Source organism: Sitophilus oryzae, unplaced genomic scaffold (genome assembly GCF_002938485.1).
Source record: "Sitophilus oryzae breed Bouriz unplaced genomic scaffold, Soryzae_2.0 scaffold_1588_pilon_pilon, whole genome shotgun sequence".
Classification (NCBI taxonomy): domain Eukaryota; kingdom Metazoa; phylum Arthropoda; class Insecta; order Coleoptera; family Curculionidae; genus Sitophilus; species Sitophilus oryzae.
In genome coordinates, this window is record NW_022146267.1 from 1,438,419 (window position 1) to 1,451,352 (window position 12,934).

Here is a 12,934-nt window from a genome sequence, read left to right on the forward strand (position 1 = left end):
TAGTTTTATACAGGTACGGACGAAAAGTTATTGCTCTTCAAATCAGTTAAAAAATATGTGTAGGTGGCGCCCTCTACAAATAGGTGTCATATTGATATCAAAATCAAATTTCTCATGTCAAAAAACTCTCAGACACCAATTTTCATCGAAATTATTTAGAAAAAATCGAAATATATATAAAACTTCTACACCCTGTATCTCCGAAACGAAGCATTTTAGGACATACATTTATACGAACTTTTTTACTTATTTTTATCTGCAGAATACGCTGCCGAAGTTTCCGGAATACAGTTCGGACCACCCTGTATATTTATTATTTTAGAGTAAAGGAAATTTGGGATTTTTGCCCGATATATATCGATAACTATCGATTTAATAGCATCAGGTATATTTTTTTTCGACATATCGATAATTTCCAATTCATCTATTGTTACCATTTCTATAAGTATTTATAGGTACATATATTGTTAAAAAGCCAAATACCCCTACAAGTACCACATTTTTTGTTAGAGAATATCTCTATGAGATACAGTTTTCACATTTTCGATAAGTTCGATTTAGATAACCAAGATACGTATTCAAAAAATGTAACATTTTATATTTCGCCCTTTATTTCAGAAATTAAGAAGGCTCGGAAAAATATGTCTATAGCATATTTAGTTTCTTTAAATGTGGTACACAATGATTTAGTATTGAAACTAAAAGAATTTCGGACTTCCATTGTCTATATTTATATACAGGGTGTTTCAAAACAAGTGCGAAAAACTTCAGGGGGTGATTGCTTGTTTAAAATAAAGGGTAGTTTGCTCCATAAACGTTGGGTCAAAAGTCAACCATTAGGGAGATATCGCGGTACAAAGATGGCGGAAAAATAATGTTTTTATTTTTTATCTTGAAAACGAAAAGAGATATACTAATAAAATTTTATGGAAGCATTACTGTTATGAAAACACACTTTCTGATATTTTTTTCACTTTCCAAAGCACATTTTACGTAGAATTTAATGGTTTAAGTATAATTTTTTAAAATTAATAATTTAAGAATTATCAACAGAAAATTTGAAAGAGATATACTAATAAAATTTTATGGAAGCATTACTGTTATGAAAACACTTTCTGATATTTTTTCACTTTTTTAAAATGAGTGGAAGGGGTTGAAATAAACTACCCCTATCTTTAATTTATTAACGAGAATTTAAAATTACCTTATCAAACATATGCAAAAAAATAATTTGGATAGTTTAGTTTGATTCCTCTTTTTAGATATAGTAGTATACAATAAAACTCGTCCGTTTTAAATTAAAAAATAGGCTTTGAATGGCACCGGCTGTAACAAAAAACAAATTCTGATAAAAGCTGTGAGCTGCTGTAATTTTTTAGGAAAAACATTTAGTATGAGAGCTGCAGAATTTTATAACAATTCTAATAATATATTTAACCAACATTACTCTACATGCAATACGTTATTATCTATAACAATAAAATAAATAGTTATTATCAAGACATTCTTAATCTAAAAATGCTTTTTGTCTGACATGTAATTTTACATTTTATTTTTAATTTCAAATCGGTGAGTTTTATCAAAGAAACACAAGAGATAAAAAAGTTTCTAAACTCAAAACTAAACTATCAAATTAAAGCATTTGCATGTGTTTAGGATTAGATCCATGGGCACTGTCAGGTGGCCTCGACGGCCAACGGCTGGGATCTTGGTTAGCTATTCAATTATTCTTGAAATTGGCTGCAAAAATTTGCTGATAACTTCAGCGTTCTGAGGCGGTGCCTCTTCTTGCTGGAAAAATATGTTTTCGAGTTCCATTAAGGGCATATCATCAATAAGGGATCCAAAGCCTACTAGTTAAAAGTGGCGAACTTTTAAAAATTCTGTATTTCGAAGGGGAATACAACAAAATATCAAGTGTGCTATATTTTTGGAAAGGTAATTTTAAATTCTTTTCGGTTAATTAAAAATATAGAGGGAGTCCCAAATAAAAAATCAATTTTTCTGTTGATAACTCTTAAATTCTTAATTTTAAAAAAATTATACTTATACCATTAAATTCTACATAAAAAGGTGCTTTGGAAATGATTTCATAGAAATGCAAAATTTTCCATAGCAAAAAAGTTACAGCGATTTGTTAAAAATACACATTTTTGAAAAACACCCCGTAACTCCTAAACGGTAAGAGATATTGATGTGCGGTTTTCACCATCATGTTTTTGATGAAAATTGAGCTCCAGACACCGATATAGAAAAGGGTGTTTCCATTTAAAAGCGTCGAATTTGACCCACCCTGTACAAGTATTCCTCGAAAGGAGAATAACCTGTAAACATTCTTTGCTTTATGATGTTTTCTGCTCTTTATGTATCGATGAATGAAAAACAAAAACACGATTTGATAATATACAAAAGTATACTGGTAAATATGTTGCTAAAGCCAAAGTTTACAGAATAGCATATAATTTTGGCATTAAATGACTCTTCTGAATTCATAATAATATTGAAACTGTTTTATAGATTGTTTATTAGCCTAATTTTACAATAAATTGTATTTCTTGTGCATCTCCTTCTAGTCACTTGAAATAAAGAAATGTACAGGGAATCACACTAAGCTTATTTTTTCAGCATGTAGGTATACTTATCTATCTTATATTGTTCTACTCTTATTAATTTTACTCTTACTAGTTTGAACAATTTTTTTTTCTTAAGTAAATAGTTTCATAATTCAGGTAATATCAAAAGTGAATTTTTTAATCAATCATTGGTTCCAAAGTTATACAAAACTAAAACTTCCATTAGGTTATACAAATTTTGTATGTAAATTAAGTAGATATACCGATTTAAAACGTTTTTAAATTCATCCCTCTTTGAACATTTTGTTCTGAAGACCTGAAATTCTCGGTACTGTATTACTACGTGTTACTATAGAGGGAGAAAGTAATATAGCTATAGCATAGCCCTAAAATTGAATGAATGAAAAGGGTGACGGATTACAATGTCAAGGGTCGTTCGCAAAAATCTTAATGCAAATATAGACTAATATGGAAGTTTTTGGAATGGAAATCCTCCAACGGTCAAATACTGCGATATAAGCAAAATCAAAAATCTGTAATATTGATAAAGTATAGTTTTTTATTATATTTTCAAGAAAAAATATATTTGTTTCTCCCAATAAGTACCGTACGTTTTGTCTCACAAACATAGAATATACACTTAAAATGATGAAAAAACGAATTGGCCTTAAAATCTGATTGACAACTCTTTGTGAAAACTATACAGCATAAAAAAAATTAGAGTATTTACGCATATTGAATATCACATGATGATTATTTGGTTTATTTCTGTAAACTTGTCTTGTTTATTGTTCGTATTAGGATTGGTTTGCGTAGGTGTACTAATAACGCTAAAAATATCAAAGTGCTGTAATATTTAACTACGCAATAATGAAAAATAATGCAAAATTAATACATGCAAAGGTTATTTATTCTTATATTGGACACTAAAGGTGAATGCAGTTCACCGGGTCTGGTAAACATTAAGTACCTCAGAATTTCGCAATTTTTATTTTTTTAGTCGAAAGCTCTATCTATTGCTATAGAACAGTTTAAAAGAAAAACATCCTTGGATGAAGCACTTTTGAACCAAAAAAAAATCATTTACAAGTGCCTAAAATGCTAACCAATCTATCACAGTAAATTATTAAAATATAAAAACCACAGCTTAATACCCTCCACAAAGAAAAGCTAACCAAAGCAACCCAAATCCTAACCAATCTAATGATATTTTTGCAAAATCACCAGTTGACTATAAAAATATAAAAACCACAGCTTAACACCCTCCACAAAGAAAAGCTAACCAAAGCAACCCAAATCATAAACTTAAAATAAAATATAGACTGAGCATCTCATTCATAAATAGCTGGAACATGCGGTCAGACAATGTCTTGTTATTGTTGTGTTATTGTTTTAGGTTATAACGAGTTCGACACGAGCGATAGATAGGTTGTCTCTGTCGTAACGGTCGTTCCCTGACGACTCTGCCGAGAAACACAACACTGTCTTTCGTTTCTCAAGTACACCTGAACTCTCCGTATCATAGCCGGGTAATTTTTTTACTTTAATGAAGCTATAATTAAATTAAAAATATATCGTATTGAAACTTTTTTATATTTTATTAAGATTTAAGACAGGTTTTTTAAATAAAAGTTTAGAAAAAACGTCTTAGAGTCCAAAAAGGATAAAAATATTAAAATACACGTCATAGAAGAAATTTTATAATCGAAATTACGTAATTTTTGAAATTAATAATAAATTATTATTTTAGTCAAACATTTACAACCCCTAATATTAATGAAAACAGGATCTATTCCACAGATATAATAGAATCGGCGACAGAGAGAGAAAAAAAAATATGATTGTTGTAATTTTTTTTCTGGTTAAGTGATGTCTTATTATGTAAAATAGAGAAAACATAAATCTGTTCCATTAAAGCAAGGAAGGTGATAGGAAGGGGATAAAATGAAAACTACATTTATTTAACTCGGTACTGTCTTTATTATACCGGGTGCGTCCCAAAAGTGGCTCAACCCCATAATTTTTTTATATTTTCAAATAAAAAAACAAGATTTAGTATGTTAGTATATGACATAAATTAGGATTGATTGACGCATTCAATTGTTTTTGGTCACTTTCTGTTTCACCGGAAATGACTATAACTTTTAATTTTTAAACGGCACCCTCGGTATATTTCTACTTTATTTGATAGAAAATGACACTCTGAATAGAATGACATATCATATGTCAACTTTTGACACTTTCGCATATGGTTTAATTGTAATTGTAACACGTGGTTCATAACGACAATTTGACTCGAAATACCAAGTGTGTGGTATCAATATATTCATAAAAAAATGCTTTTTCCAAATATGCTAACGAGTCACCCTTGTTCCATTTGAAAAAATTGACATATGTATGATTAAAAATATGATTTGTACATCTTTTAATCGGCCTAGACAAGACACGAAACCCATTAGACGATCAAAACTATTTTTCCAAGGCTCCTTGATTAAAACTTAGTGTTTTTAACAACACCATGGCACCCTGGATTGAAATTTATAATACGATTTGTTTTTAAGCGACAATGTCAAAAGTTGACATATGATATGTCATTCTATTCAGAATTCTATTATCATTTTCTATCGAATAAAGTAGAAATATACCGAGGGTGCCTTTAAAAATCAAAAGATGTAATCATTTCGGTGAAACAGAAAGAGACCAAAAACAATTGAATACGTCAATAAATCCTAATTTATGTCATATACCTACTAACATACAAATCTGTTTTTTTATCTGAAAAAATAAAAAAGTTATAGCGGTGAACCACTTTTGAGACGACCCGGTATATTAAAAAATATTGTCTCATAATGTAATATCATATTAAAATTCTTGTATGTTATTTTAGATTCTGAAGATAATTTTAGAATAAACCGGAATATATTTTTAATAAAAACATTATTAATTATTAACAGGGTTATAATTATGATTTTGTTACAATGTAAGTAAGTAAATAATGTAATATAAGAGAAAAAATTCAGATTTTACATTTTACTAAAATATTATCTAAATAAGCGCCTTTCTACAACAACGCCACTGACTCCCAATGGGTAAATTGAGAGTTGCCTACCGGTCAAAGCCGTTTCAAGAGACTTAAATGGATTATTTAAGTCAAATTTCTTGCAAATTTGGTACTGGCGAACCATATTTTATAGTTCTTGAACAGAAAAAGTCAATAAAATAAACACTTAAGGACTACAAGCTAAGAAAATGCGTTAATACAGCCGGGGGCATAGCGGCAACACAGCTTTACCGCACACGTGCGACGCCTACTACAAGGTAATAAATGAATGAATATGCTCCCTCGCCTCTAATCGGTGTTGTCATATTGTAAAGAACTTATCCTTTTTAAACAGTATCCGACTTATAATTTAGTAGTATAAGGACTATTTAATACACCTATGGAATATTAAAACCTACTTTATTAAACTGTAGTATTAATAACTCAATATATGTGTATAACAAGAAAAAAAATATTGTTAATATTAAAGACGTGACAACATAGGCTGGATGAGGAAGGCTCGGTCGACTGTACTCAGAAGTAAACATGTGTACAAAAAAGATTGTTTGACCGCGTTGAGATGTAAATAGTGTAGTCTATATTTTATTTTAAGTCTATGACCCAAATGCTAAAAAAACTGTATGATCCAACAAATTTTTTGTCTTAATATGCTCTATTTACAGTAATCTTTCTAAGAAAGCAAAGAAAAGTGTGAAATTCCGATGTACCTAAAGTTTACTAGAACCCAATTCACCTGTAGTGTTCAATACAATAGACAACAACAAACGAATATTTAACAAACAAATGACAACTGTTAAACGGATTGGTCTCAATAATTTCAGACCATTCAGTCAATCAGTCATCCCTACAACAAAACTGGCAAAAAAAACTCTCACATTAAATTACTAGTCAGCTAGTAGCTGTATAAAACTGTTGATTGTAACAATGCATTGCAATCAACAAAAACATGCAGCAGTGCCTTCAATTGACTGAATATTTTGTATTTCATGCACCTTGCATTAGTTGCATTAGGTGGCTACTAAAATCCAAACCTTATGCGATCCCTGATCGACTCAAGGTTTTATCAAAGTTGCATGAAATACAAAATAGTCAGATGTTTGTAGAGAATTGGGTATTTTTTAAACTCGCGTTTTACAACAACGAATTACATAAATAACCACATTAACACAAAATAATGCATTTCTTGTGTAGCGGTTTAAATAAACTAATTAAAATATATGTTAAACAATACTTTAAATCTATATGTTAAAATGACATGGTGGACAATTAGATAAGTACAAAATAAATAATATTATAAAAAAATATTATTTCCTGAAACAAAAAACGCTAATGGAATAGTAAATACCAGACTTTATACCCTTCCAAAAACAAACTTAATAAAATAGTTAAGATAAAATAAAATACTTAGAAGAAATAGTTTTGTTATTAAATTTCTTGTTATTCCTAACTATTTTGTTCTTTAAATTTTATGTGCTAAAAAGACATCATTATTTGGATGTGTCCAAAAAAATAAATAATATTATTCATTAAAACATAAAAAAATAACGGCACGCGGGGTTCCCAAGCGGTCACCCATCCAAGTACTAACCGCGCCCGACGTTGCTTAACTTCAGTGATCGAACGGGAACTGGTGGTCCAACGTGGTATGGCCGTTACATGTAAAATTTGGTAGCTCTCGGTTATGTTAACTATGAAATTTAAACTTTTTATGCAATATGAAGATTTATTGTTAATATTAATTAATCACAATAATAGTTATAAACATAGTTTTCCAAAAATAACAACAAAATAAATGCTAGTAACATTTACAAGTTAAAAAATTTTCTGATAATCCTAGTACTGCCATCTGTAAGAGTCGGAAAGAACTAAAAGAGAGAAAATAAGAGTATGCTCTTCCTATGGAGTCTAAAAGGAGGAGGCGAATCGAACGCAAAAATTTTCGGCCCAGATTTCATGATCTAAATGAAGTTCGAAGATCGCCGTTAGGGGCGCTTGTGATGATAGGGATACTAAAAATACACAGTTTCTTACAGGGGGGTGACAGTGAAATAGGAAAATTGGAAACAGTCATTAGTGTCATTCCTGTCATTCTCCTCACGACAAGTATGGCCGCCTAGACAAGGACAGCATTGTTTTTGTCTAACTATTGTCTAACTTCACAGTTTAGAATTGACAGATTTCAGTTTCAGAGACAACTTCAGATTTGTTATTATAAAAATGTTTTATTATGGGGTTCTATTTAATGCATACACGGCCGAGTTTTCGTAAGCTGCTAAAGTAAATGTTTCCTTCAACTGGTGTACAAAAAATATAGAAGTTCCAGCAAATAAACGTATCACCAGTTCAACCTTTGATTTGATGTAAACAGCACAGAATATCTAGCTACGCAACAGAAGCCTCGTTACATGTATAAAATTGTAGGTAGTAAATAAGACAGGCTTTAAAAGTCTGTCTCCAAAATATGATATTATGATATCTAGTTTCGCTACTACATAATAGAGGGCAATAAATTTAAAAGAAAGACAGTTTTCTACAAACAAAATTTAAAGAATTTTTGTCTGCAGTGTTGCGAATTGTAATTCATATCGTAATACTTCCTGATAAAGCCTATCTTCAAATTTGCTACATCATTTAAACATATTAAAATAGATCAGAGTTGTTTTTTTCAGTTTGCCACGTTAGATGAAATTAAATCTTATGAGCTAAATTACAATCACTTCCTGACTTTTTATTGTATAATTGAATCCTGAATTTTCATTGTAATTCGGCGACAATATAATAAGTTTTGTTCTACTATTATGATACCACTTCCTGACGTTCGATTGTGTTCATACCAAGTTCATATCGTAAAATCGGGAAAAAACGGCGTTAGCGATAGCTATGAAATGAATATCGCTGTCATTTTATATGTAAATTTATATGAGAAATGTCATCGATCGTCCTTTTCCAGCCAACTGGACGCCGTTTTTTTCAGAAGCATATCAAGTGATACCATAATATAGTACTATATTACGATACATGGCGTTCGATTGGGCTTAAACTTGGTATACTATATCTTCAGTGACATTGTAATATTATGGTACCATGAAGCATATAAAGTGGTACCTTCTATAGTACCATATTTGATGACATAGCAATATTAGGTACATGGCGGCAATAGGGCTTAAACTTGGTATACTACGTATTTTCGGTGACATTGTAATATGATGGTACTATGATGCATATCATCTGGTACTATAATATAGCACCATATTATGTACATGGCGTTCGATTGGGCTTAAATTTGGGATACTACGTATCTTCGGTGATATGTCACTATGTTATTCACGTAATATTATGGTACCATGGAGCATAATAAGAGGTACCATAATATAGTACCATATTACGATACCATTTCCTGGCGTTCGATTGGACTTAAACTTGTTATACTACGTATTTTCTTCTTTTTTGATTGTAATATGAGGGTACTATGATGCATATAAAGTGGTACCTTTTTTATACAGTATATTATTTCAATACCATTTCCTGGCATTCGAATTTTAGTATAAAATATTTGTTTTATACTTGCAGGTTTTTTGATGACATTGCATTATTATAGTACCATGAAGCATATCAACTGGTACCATAATATAGTACTATAAGTCATACATATACCTTAACGATTGGCTTAAACTTGGGATACTACGTAACTTTTCGGTTACATTGTAATATGATGGTACTATGATGCATATAAAGTGGTATATTTAATATAAATACCATATTACGATACCATTTCCTGGCGTTCGATTGGGCTCAAACTTACAATACTACGTATCTTCGGTTACATTGTAATAGATTGAACCGCCATGTATATAAAGTGAAACCTTAATATAGTAAGCCATCATTACCTTACCATGTCATGGCGTCGGTGACATTGCAATATTATGGTACCTTAAAGTATATCGAGTGGTACCATAATATAGTACACTATTATGATATAATTTCCTGGAGTACGATTGGGCCCAAATTTGGTATACTTTGCGTTTTCTTTATAAAGATTTGTTTAATTAATAATTTAATTTATTTTACGAATTTTAATTTATTGTTCGATGTCGTGACAGCAACTTTTATGCCGAACTAATAAATTATTAACACTACTTGTGTCACTTTTTAAAATCTACCTAGGTTATCTTAATAACGCGGCAAACGGAAGAAATTTTTTTTTATAGTATTATTTAGTCAGTTAATATTTTTTGCATGCATTTTAATAAATTATTTCCATTATTATTAAACGTGTATTTCATTAAGCAACGTTCCAGCATTAATAAATATCACTATCAATCGCCTTATATTATTAATTTTTAAAAGTAATTAAAGGTATTTTCTTAGTTAACATTATAAGGTATAGTGCATATTTAAAAATGTTATGTTTTGTAAGTTGTTATTATAAAACTATTTTAATAGCCAAAGTTCTAATTAATAGTGTATACTGACAAGAAAAAAGAAGCTGCTAAAGTAAATGTTTACTGCATTATACACAATAAAAAGAATGGGTTGCCAATTCAAACGTTTCAATCAGTTCAACCTTTGCATATTTAAGCCGAGCTATAAGGCCGTCGACGAGCCGTCGATCCAAAACCGAAAGTTCAAAATTTCTAATTATATTCTGATTATGATATTGTCGCGCCATCTAGTATTCTATTTGTGCAATTTTAGCTCTTTTATTTCGAGTATTTTTCTGTTGCGTAGCTAGATATTCTGTGTAAACAGTAATTGTTCCTTGATGAGAAATGCGAATTAAATAGTTTATGATGTGAGTGTGTTAGTGATTTATTAATAATTTTGCTGATTCAGTTTAAAAGTTTCATAATTTTCATGAAAACACTGGAATGGACATGTTTACGTGCAGTTCATTGTGATACTACTCTGCTAATAATAAACATTAAAAACTTTTAAACTAGTAGTGGTTTTATGACAAATTACAGCAAATGAATGACGAAAATTAATCAGGAATTATATAATATAAACATTGTACTTGTTTGATTGGTGTTGTGTATCTCGTAAATTTTTACTTTTTTTTAGCTTTTCAAAATTGTAAGTTTTAATGTCATCAGCAAAGTTTTGCCAATTATGACTGTTTCACAGACATTTAAATTGAAGATGTATTATTTCAATGTCACCTAACAATGGTGTTATAAATACATATGTATACATTTGATTTGATCTGTAATTAAAGTTCCTTCTGTTGATATCCACTTTACTATTAATACAAGTATGAGGTAGGTTTGTAAATAAAATAATAATGACTAACGTATGATCGAAGAAAACGGCGTCCAGTTGGCTGGGAAATGAACATCTTTGACATTCCCCATATAATTTTATATATAAAATGATCGCTGACGCCGTTTTTTCGATGATATTGTATGTATTCCTTCATATATTTATTTAGGCAGACAGTAGTATCTATGAGTAGTATCGACTGACTAGTGAGAAAGAAAACATAGGAACTAGTGAGGTTGCAGTCGGAAGGGTTTGGACTAGAATTAATACACTTTGTTAATGGTCAATCTTTCGGAATTTATTTATTCCATCCTCAGGACACTGAAATGGAAATACATGTTACAGAAAAAAGGCTATAAAAGTCGTCAAGTAGAAAGAACTTACTCAACGTGGTAAAAAACCTTCTCTAAAAACTACATTAAAAAATAGGCTTACAGGAAACATTGAAAGTATTGAAACATTAAATTTATTTATTTAGGAATATAAATACATAACTTTTATTTTGATTAATTGACTAACTCCAAATAGCTAAATTTAATAAATGTAATATACGCCTGAATATACAATAAAGAAATTATCTACTAATAGTAAAATAAATTATCTACCCTTATCTACTGATAGTTCCGTTTTGGTTCCGTCAACTAATTTTGTCTAAATAAGTGCATAAAACACATCACTACTGCGAAGTATTTTGTCTGGTGAATTGCCCTTTGCCCATTGCTGTAGCAAGTTAGGATGTCTTTCTTCTTTGTCGATGCTATTTAGGATTCTAGTCATCCTAGTAAAACAGATATACCTAATTATTAAATAAATTTAAAAAAATATTTTTTCACTATTCTAGGTAGCTGTTATTTTGAAACTACATTTTTGAAGTGTAAATAATGTTTAATATTCACTTTCTATAATATTCAAATAATATTTAATAGCAATGGTTGTTAATATATATTATTAATACCTACTTATTTAATAACAGGTAATTTAAACACCTAGTAACACATATATAATAACATGTTAGTAGGTATTAAAGTATTAAATTATTATTATTTTAGGCTCTCTAGGTTATGTCATGCAGATGTTCGATTTTGGGCTATATTCTCTATTAATATGATTTTTAAATAAATCTGTGCACTGATTATATATAATTTTAATGTTTTTCTTAACATCTATCATAATTTTTTTTAAATAAATAATAATATTACTTAATTACATTAGGAGCTTTGAAAAGTTTTGGGTTACTTTTCTTTCTTCGCTTTTTTTTTCATTGAAATATCTACTTCTACAGCCAGATACCGAGCTATTTCTACTGTATAGTTTTTTTTTCACAATGCTCATTGTTATACTGCGAAAAATTCAACAAATTAACTATAATTTTCGCAAAAACAAACTTAAACCGTATAATAACAATGAAAATATAGTATCCCTATCGATCGCAGTGCCTCTACTGTCAAACCGAGGAACCTGCTTAAAAGTGGGGACAGAAATTTCAAATATGCCCATTGCCGATAAACCTCCTTTTTTAAGCCCTCCATAGCTCTTCCGCTTGTATCGTGACTTCCATAATAAAATTAATAAAATTTGAGATAATGCATAACAGGTGTTCATGATTATTGTCTGCAAATTTAACAAAATAAACTGAAACATGTTTCATGTATATTTCATAACATGGATATTTATGATTCGCAAATTAATAAATTAGCATTTACTATACGTATGAATGCCATAGAGACTTATTTTCAATGTGCCTTTATAGCGTATTTAGTAGACAATATTGTTAAATAAACATACATAAACAAAAATATTTTGGATAAAATTTTAAAAATAGTATATATTATATATCTCTGGAGTTGCCAGACATTAGGTATGCCCTTCCAAAAACAAACTTAGAAAAAATGGTTTCATTATTAAATTCCTTGTTATTCCTAAATAGGTAATATAAACAACAGTAGACTTTAATTATTCTTTAAATTTTCTGTATTAAAATGGGATAAAACATTTGGATATGTACTAAAAAATAAATATTATTTTTTATTAAAACAAAAAA

General features: G+C 29.7%; 1 non-coding gene across 1 annotated transcript; it reads right to left on the reverse strand.

Annotated features, from left to right (window-relative positions):
- Positions 1-7,173: 7,173 nt before the first annotated feature.
- LOC115879830 lies at positions 7,174-7,291 on the reverse strand. The gene has a single exon (XR_004049765.1). It is a non-coding gene; the product is annotated as a 5S ribosomal RNA (ribosomal RNA).
- Positions 7,292-12,934: the final 5,643 nt, after the last annotated feature.